Below are 8,705 nucleotides of genomic sequence, written 5' to 3' on the forward strand. Positions count from 1 at the left end.
GACTTCAATACCAATACGAACATCACCAGCAAGAGCTTTTTTTGTATAGCACTTTGTGTCTATGTGCTACTCCCAATGCTTAAGTGAAAGAGCCATAAAGCTAATTATAGTGACCACCTGACACTCTTCCCACAAGCTAGTCAATTCTTTTAAAGCCATGTAGGCACAAGAAAATTGCTGCATGAGTTGTAGGAATATTATATTTTTCTACTATATATGAGAGGTAAACAGATTTGAATAGTGTCATGTCATGCAACACTGACACTGACATTATTCATTACAACATAACATTATTAAGTGTCATTGGCTCATGCAGGAGTACATCAAACACCTCTGTTAATGCAGTTATTCTGTACAGTTTTGTTGGAGATTAGGTATCTGAATTTCAGGAGCGGGACCACGCCTCAAACACGCTCCTTCCGGTTGCCATCTATATAGGTTCCCCCAGTTCTGCAACTGTTCATTCTCGCCACGTGCCCCACACTCCCTCCCTCCTCCTTGTTCTCAGTTCTTTGACTTCTTCACTTCTACTTAGTACATGGGGATCTGCCCGGCCCGGGAGCCATCGCCAGTCCCCTTTGAGGCCTTTCCTAAACCACAGCTCAATTCATGTCAAAGCATTCACCTTTACCTACTAAAACGCTGTCAAACCTAAAACAAGGACGTGGGCCCAGCTAGTGAATATACAGTTCAAAGGCTTTGATGAAACAAAACACCACCCATCCAGGGAATCTGGCACAACCACACAATATCACGTCCCCTCCAGCATGCACTGACAATGAAGAGTATGAACTCAGTATAACATTTAAGCATGTCACTATGTCTCTGTTTAGGTTTCATGATTCATTGTTTGCATTTCATTACGCATTGTATCCTTTACACTTTAACTTGAGGCCACAAATGAGTGACAAAGGAAAAAGAAGGGTTCTAGATTTCGCTTCATCATCAAAACACATGAAGAAATAGAGACATATATTCAAATAATCCCAATATTTTCTTTTTAACATGACTGAAAATGTCAGTTTATCTTCTGTTTTAAGCACATTGAGTTTACATGTAATGACATGTCCTAATTAAATAAAATTGCTATAGGAAAGTTCCCTAGCTCTAACAGAAAATACCAGATTTCCATTTGTAGGGATGTGGGCTGTGGGAACAGAAGGTAAGCTGACCTGAGAAATGTACCAGCTTACCCTATAACATGTGAATACATCAATACTACAGGAAGTAGTGCGGTCTTGTAAGGGTTTAAAAATGTTTTAAATCTATTCTGTAAATAACAGGTAGATGGTGGACAAAGTGAGGATGTCCAGCACAAGTAATTGATACCTTGGAAACAGATTTGAAAAATCCTGATGTTTTTTTAGTGCACAATGTAAATTGTGATTCTATTCACAGTTCTTTATGGACAACCAACCAATGAAGTGTGACGATGACATAGATTTTATATTCTTTTGTGTTACATTTTGTTTCTTTTTCTGGAGTAATAATAGCTTTCAGCTTGTCTCTTTCCCATCTGACAATGCTTGTCTCTCAGTTATCAAATTGAATTACTCTGGAGAAAATATGCAATCTCCAGAGACGTGGCACAAAATATGTGTCTCTGCATCCTAAAGTTGATTTATTCTTTGACTTATAGACCATAGCCAGGATGATGACCCCCAATTCGCCCCTCCAAAATACACCGTCCTTTTAGATTGGTCATTTTGAGAATGATTTTCAGTGTTGGGTTGGGATGACCAGCTCAGAAGCTGACTTAATGAATATGAATCACTGCCATTCTATTGGCCCCTGACACTGTCTTTATTATGTCTCATGCAGATAGTTTTTCCTACAAATACAAATTACTAAACTGTACTGTCATTAATAGGGTTGCTTTGTTAATGCTGTATGGTTGTTTTATTTTGTGTCTTTCAGTTGATTACCTGGCTCCTATAAAGGTACGGTTACTGTACTGGTGTTAGCTTATGCTTGTGCAATAAGGCTTATAAAAGGCAGCAATCAGGTGTCCGAGCCTGAGTACGACACAGTTTCATCAGTTAAAACACACCCTTACGGTGGGAGTTTACTAAATTAAAGGTAGTTAGCTTAGTAAAAACCGTACAGTAATCAACACTTAGCCAGTCCCCGCGACGGAGAAGCGGAGGAGGGTCTGTGTCGACTACGGAGAATCCAGCAATTGGACGGAGCCCGGCCGATCGTCACGGCCGATCGACGTGACTTCGTTCTCAAAACACCGTCAAGCCCTCATACGTCAGAGACTGTGTTTGGATTTCCTTACTGGGACTATTAGGGCACTGGCATAGGATGAGCCAGCCGACGAAAATTGACTTTTAATTCAGTTATTAGCCGCTGAGCGACCGGAAGTGGGTTGCCGCCATCTTTGTCGAGGGCAAGGGAATAACGCCGGTAATAAGCAAGAAGGAAAAAGTCAGTATGGCATGCCGAGAAGAATTAAAGAAAAGGCGGTCCTCTGCACAAGCAGTTTTTACTAGGAAAGCCAATTCCATTGTTTTTAACATTGACCTTTTGACTGAACATGACCTCATGTCTGAATGTAGGACACTCAAAGACAGTTATAGTGAGGTTTGTGATAGCAGTTTTGATTACATTGCTGCTATGGAAGAGGAAGATGCAGGTGGGTTTGCAGAAGAAATAGCTGAAGTGGGGAAGAAGCTGCAGGACTGCCGCTCAAAATACCAGACCACAGAAATGAAGCTAAAGGAAGCATCATGGTCCCGTTGTGCATCAGGTGAGTTTGACAGTCTAAGAGTTGACCTAAAAGATGCGATTAGCCAGGTGGAGGCGCTCAAAACGAGTCAAACAAAACAGGATCAGTTTGATTCAATGCTCGCTGCTGTGGAAGGCAGAGAGGGAACTAAGTGAGTTTGTGCATAAGTGGGATCGTTATGTTCGAGAGAAAGAGGTGAATGTTATGCGAGCTTGTCTCAAAGAGCTCAAGGAAAGGAGGAGAGTATCTATGGTGGTGCTGGCTACCACCCTAGATGGGAGGAGGAGATCTGGGTGTGGCAACCTTAGAAGCCGGACTAGCAGTGAAGGTGAAGGCAGTGATGATGGTGGTGCTGGCACGGTGTAGTGACGACCAGCACTAGCAAGCACAGTGGGCCCGCTGCGACCGGTGGAGATGATGGCCCAGCGCGTGGCGGTGGTGCGCTAGATGCTGACGTCCACCCTGCTGCATACCAAAGTGCTGCAGTGGCTATAAAGACACATCTCCTGGATGCACTGGTACGCATCTTCAGTGATGTATCCTGGGGTCATCAGGTGTTTCGGGTCTCACAACATCATACACCCTCGCCCAGGCGACCCAGCCGGGGGTGATCAGGCCCCGACTTGCGTACCAGTAGCTACCCACAGATCAGCCCTCTTGATCCACAGCCACCTTGTGGCTTTCTCTGCCGCTTCACTCACAGCCTGGATGGCCCTCTTCTTGGCTACCCCAGCCACACCCAGCCGGCCTAGGACTTTGCAGAGTGATCGACCTGCAAAGCCCCTACAACCCACTTCTATGGGCTCATAGAAAGTCTTCCAGCCCCTTCCCCTGCACTCCTGCACTAGTTCCTGGTACTTTCCTCGTTTCCTTTCATTGGCCTCCTCGATCCGCTCTTCCCAGGGCACTGTGAGTTCCAGCATGATCAGCTGTTTTGAGGCCTCAGAAATAATTATCATGTCTGGCAGGAGGGATGCTTTTGCAATGTTCTGAGGGAACTTTAGCTGCTTACCCAAGTCAGCCTGTAGCTGCCAATCAGAGGCTGTGTTGAGGAGGCCGGTTGTTAAATGTGGGTGCACCTGGGGTTTCTCTCCAGCCTTAATGAAAGAAATTGCCTTCCTCGGAGCATGATGATGCTTGCTGGTGCTGATTGCTGAGGCAATCTTTTCAGCAACTACTCTGAGCACCTGGTCGTGCGGCCAACGATACCGACCCTCGGCCAGGGCCCTTGGGCAGCTGCTAAGGAGGTGTTCTAGGGTCCCTCTTCCAGATCACAGCGGACAGACAGGTGTCTCACTCTTCCCCCACAGATGGAGGTTTGCTGGGCTTGGCAGAGTGTCGTATACTGCCTGCACTAGGAATCGAATCCGGTGGAAGTCTGCCTGCATGATGTTTGCCCAGGTGACCTTGCGCTGCAAGGTGCTCTCCCACCTTGTCCATGCTCCCTGCTGCTTAAGGCCTACAGCTCTACTTACTCGCTCCTCCTCCACACCTGCTCGGACCTCTTCCTGGAGTAGCTGGTGTCTCTCCTTTCCCTGTGCCCTGCTGACCTGGGCCTTTGGGAAGTACCCCAAGCCTGCTCCCCCTGTTGCTAAGACCCCCACCAATGTTTTCTGCCTTAGGCGTGACTCTGCCACCTCAACTGCCTTCTCAGCCTTCCACTTTCTTCCTGTCCTTACCTCAATACCTGCTGATGCCACCTTGCAGTCTTTAGAATCTCTGTACTGTAGGGCTTCTCGTGTGCGAGCCACCTTGAACTCTTCTGTGAGGCCACTGAGGGGTAACTGCAAGCTGTTGCTTGCCCCATACAAGGCAGCGCTGGTGAGACTGCGGGGAAGTCCCAGCCACTTACGAAGAAAGCCACTGATCTTCCTTTCCAGGGATTCCACAGTAGTTATTGGAACTGTATAGACAAGCAAGGGCCACAGGATTCGGGGCAGGATGGAATGCTGGTAGATCCAGGCTTTAAATCTTCCAGGCAGGCCGGACTTATCCACCTTAATGAGCCACGCTCCCAGCTCCTCATTTGCCTTCTGAATGGCAGTAGAGTCTTTCAGGCTGGAGTCAAAGAGTTTCCCCAAGCTCTTGACTGGTTGTTCCGTTATGGATGGAATAATGGTTCCTGAGATTGAGAACCGGAACTTGTCCGTCACCTTGCCCTTCTTCAGTACCATCGATCTTGACTTGGAAGGTTTAAAACTCATCCTTGCCCATGAGATGAGTCTCTCAAGACCTTGCAAGATCCACCTACACCCTGGGACTGATGATGTTGTAATGGTGAGGTCATCCATATAGGCTCTGATAGGGGGCTGACGAACACCTGACCTTGTTAGCGGCCCCCTGCACTCCACCTCCGCAGCCTTTACCACCATGTTCATTGCAAGGGCAAAGAGCGTAACTGAGATGGTACAGCCTGTTATTATACCTTTCCCGAGGCGGTGCCAGCCTGAAGTAACTGCCCCAGAAGTGACCCTAAGCCTGAAATTGCCGTAATAGTCCAGGATCAGGTCCTTGATCTTGCTGGGAACATGGTGGAGGTGTAAAGCATGCTCAACCAGTTTGTGTGGGATCGACCCATACGCATTAGTCAGGTCCAGCCACAATACAGCTGGGTCGCCTCTGTTCTCATGGGCTTCTCTTATAAGGTGTGTAACTACACCAGTGTGCTCTAGGCAACCAGGAACTCCTGGGATCCCCCCCTTCTGAACTGATGGATCAATGTAATTGTTTCTAAGGAGAAACTCGGTCAATCTCCGGGAGCCAACGCTAAAAAACACCTTACCCTCCTTAATTAATACAGTAGTAACCAAGTCGTTGATGCAGGTGGTCCCGATGGAGCACGAGCTGCAAGTCCTTCCACTGTAACCCTTCAAGCGCCACCACAGGGACCACTATCCCAGAGACTTGTGAGTCCTGTGTTCAACCCTGGCCTTTCAAGCACGCCACAGCAGCTTCGAGGAATGCGTGGTGTGAGACCCGATGGCGCTGGGGCAGGACAGAGCACGTCTACCGTCTCTCAAGGATCACTCGGAACGAGGATCGCACTCGCACCACGAGCCTACCTAAGTTCTTTGGGGACAGGAGGAGCTACTGGCGCTGGAAGAGTAACTGGGGGACCCTCCAAGCGTTAGCGGAACCCACAGGTTCCCCAGAGTGCAGGCTCTTCCACCTGATGGATAGTATTGCTGATCCAGTAAAATGTGAACTTAGGCTGTCTCACTGCCGTACTGCGACCGAGGTTTTCCGGGTTTTAGAGGACTGTTATGGTGACGTATCACAGATAGCAGATGACATTGTACTTGAACTACAGGAGTTACTGGGCGTGCGCAACAACAGACCCAGAGAGGTTTTACAGTTGATCCAAGCTGTAGAGAGGGCGCTGTTGGACCTAATAGACCTAGGTTGTGAAGATGCCATAAAAAATCAGTTAGTGATCTGGTCACTTGAGAGTAAGCTGCCGGACAGTATGAAGGAAAGGTGGCTTTTGTACCGATGTGATCCTGTCAACGATGTCAGTCCACAGAACCGGTTTGATAAGCTATGGCAGTTCCTGAAAGATCAGAAGACAGTTCTGGTGCAACTGGAGCAGTTGCAATCCATCAGACAGTCTAATACTGCCAGGGCAGCTGATCCGAGCCCCCGCGAGAAACCAAAAGAGAGACCAGATCGGAGGATGGAGAGACGTTCGTTCACCAAGGCTACTGCAAGCGAGACGAGAGGTGAGCTGTCACAGAATCCTTGCTGTTTGTGTGGTGAAGAGGGTCATAAGAACAACTTTAATAATTGACCAACACGTTTCGGATTGTGGCCTTCATCAGGGTCATAGTAAAACATTGTAAAAAAAAAAATTGCTTAAATACAAGACAGGAAACAGAAAGAAATTCAAATTAACCAGTCAAAACTTCACATATAGGTCAGCTGACATATAATAATTAGGTATTGGTTAATTGGTTAAGTCACGCTCAAGTAAATACTGGACTAGAACATTAATGATGAGGAGGAGAGGGGGGTGACATAACCTCCATATGTCTGAAAATAATACATGCATGAATAGTATAAGAAGGATACTATAAATATACACACAGGTAAAAAAAAACCAACAACAAAAAAACAACAAAAAAAACAAAAACAACAAGGGCCAGTCTTTAATGGTAAAAGCACGTTTGAATTGGAAAACAAGATTACATCAACAAATGGGAAAATATATGTTAAAAAATCCTAATTTATGTCTCTAAAATTTAGACTTGAAGTGTAGACTAAAGATGAGATGTCTAGAACGCTACGCCTTCTTTGGCTGAAGTAACAAGATTAATTGAATAAACATTACTCATGTGAGAGTAATTTAATTGATAAAATTAGGATAAAAAATAAAAAATAAAAATAAAATTTATTTAAAAAGCTGTAATTCATAAAAACTCATTGATAGAAAAATCCTCATTCATACCTCTGGGGTGCAGACTCTTAAAACGGAATATCCAAAATGCTTCTCTTTTTTTCCAGATAAAATTTATATTGCCACCTCTTTGGTTTAGTTTAATGGCTTCAATGCCTAGGAAAAATAATGGTGAATTTGGATGTTTAACATTGAAGTGTTTCATTAATGTTCTAGTCCAGTATTTACTTGGGCGTGACTTAACCAATTAACCAATACCTACTTATTATATGTCAGCTGACCGTGAAGTTTTGACTGGTTAATTTGAATTTTTTTCTGTTTCCTGTCTTGTATTTAAGCAATTTTTTTTACAATGTTTTACTATGACCCTGATGAAGGCCACAAGCCGAAACGCGTTGGTCAATTATTAAAGTTGTTCTTCTTTCCTCAAGTGTTGCTGGAGTTCCTGCTTTTTGAATTCTCTCATCTTCTCCATGCACCTTGGAAGCAGGTAAAGTTGTGCCAGGATTTTTTGCTGTGGTGAAGAGGGTCATACAGGGCGTTTATACCGCTGTAAGACGTTTAAAAGGGCCAACCCATCAGAGCAGAGAGCTTACGTGAAAAAGACTAGGGTATGTCCCAGGTGTCTGGACTCCCATGGGAGTGAAGACCCGTGTAGTAAAAACTTTCTATGTCATAATGAGGAATGCAGAAGGGGTGATGCCTCATCGGATCACCATTTCTTCCTGTGTCTTAAAACCCCAACTAGGAAAGATGCAGCTAGGCAAGGGGCCAAAGGGGGTAAAAGGAGAGAACCCCGTGGCCCGACGGAAGAGCAAGAGGCTGTGTTCGCTGGTCTAGGTCTGTCCCCGGAGCAGCCGGAGGCTATTTGAAAGGCTAGCACAAACAAAGTGACTTCAAAGTTGTGGGCTGGCAGAGGCCCGGAAGATGAGAGTTGTCTGAAGGAGCTCCCGGTCCTCATGATGTTGTTGGACGTCACCACCAAGAGGGGAGACTGGATTGGAGCACTCATCGATTTAGCCTCTGACACGAACTACATCACCCACCAGGCAGCGGAAAGGCTTGGTCTGACTGGTGAACCAATCACCTTGGTTGTTCATGGTGTTGGTGGCATGGAGGCAAAAGTAGAGACAAAGAGATACCTGGTGAGCATAAACGTAGCCACAAAGAAGGGGACATGGCGACTCCATGAGATGGTTTGCTATGGATTAGAAGAGATTGCCAATGTGGGTCACGTCATGGACTCGGAGCACCTGGAGAAGTTCTTCCCAGGCTCCGTCGAACCGGGGGAGCTGATCCGCCCGGAAAAGATTGAGCTACTCATCAGCACCCGGGAGGGTCTAGCCCCCCAGAGAATGATGAGGTGCGGTGACTTGGTTCTGTGGGATGGTCCGTTAGGGAAAACCATCAGTGGCGCACACCCAGATTTGTTTGAAGATGTGGAGGTGACTGCACGTTTCTCATCAACCCATTTCGGGTGCTCCATGAAGACAGAGTCTCAGAGAGTTGCGGCCCTTCATAACTGCTGCCCGAAACCAAAGAACAGCATAGAGGTCGGTACCACGAATACATCCAACGCTG

At 46.3% G+C, this 8,705-nt stretch overlaps 1 pseudogene; it reads right to left on the bottom strand.

Annotated features, from left to right (window-relative positions):
• Window positions 1-3,174: 3,174 nt before the first annotated feature.
• LOC120441506 lies at window positions 3,175-7,762 on the bottom strand (annotated as a pseudogene).
• Window positions 7,763-8,705: the final 943 nt, after the last annotated feature.

Source organism: Oreochromis aureus, linkage group 8, assembly GCF_013358895.1.
Source record: "Oreochromis aureus strain Israel breed Guangdong linkage group 8, ZZ_aureus, whole genome shotgun sequence".
In the NCBI taxonomy this organism is placed as follows: Eukaryota; Metazoa; Chordata; class Actinopteri; order Cichliformes; family Cichlidae; genus Oreochromis; species Oreochromis aureus.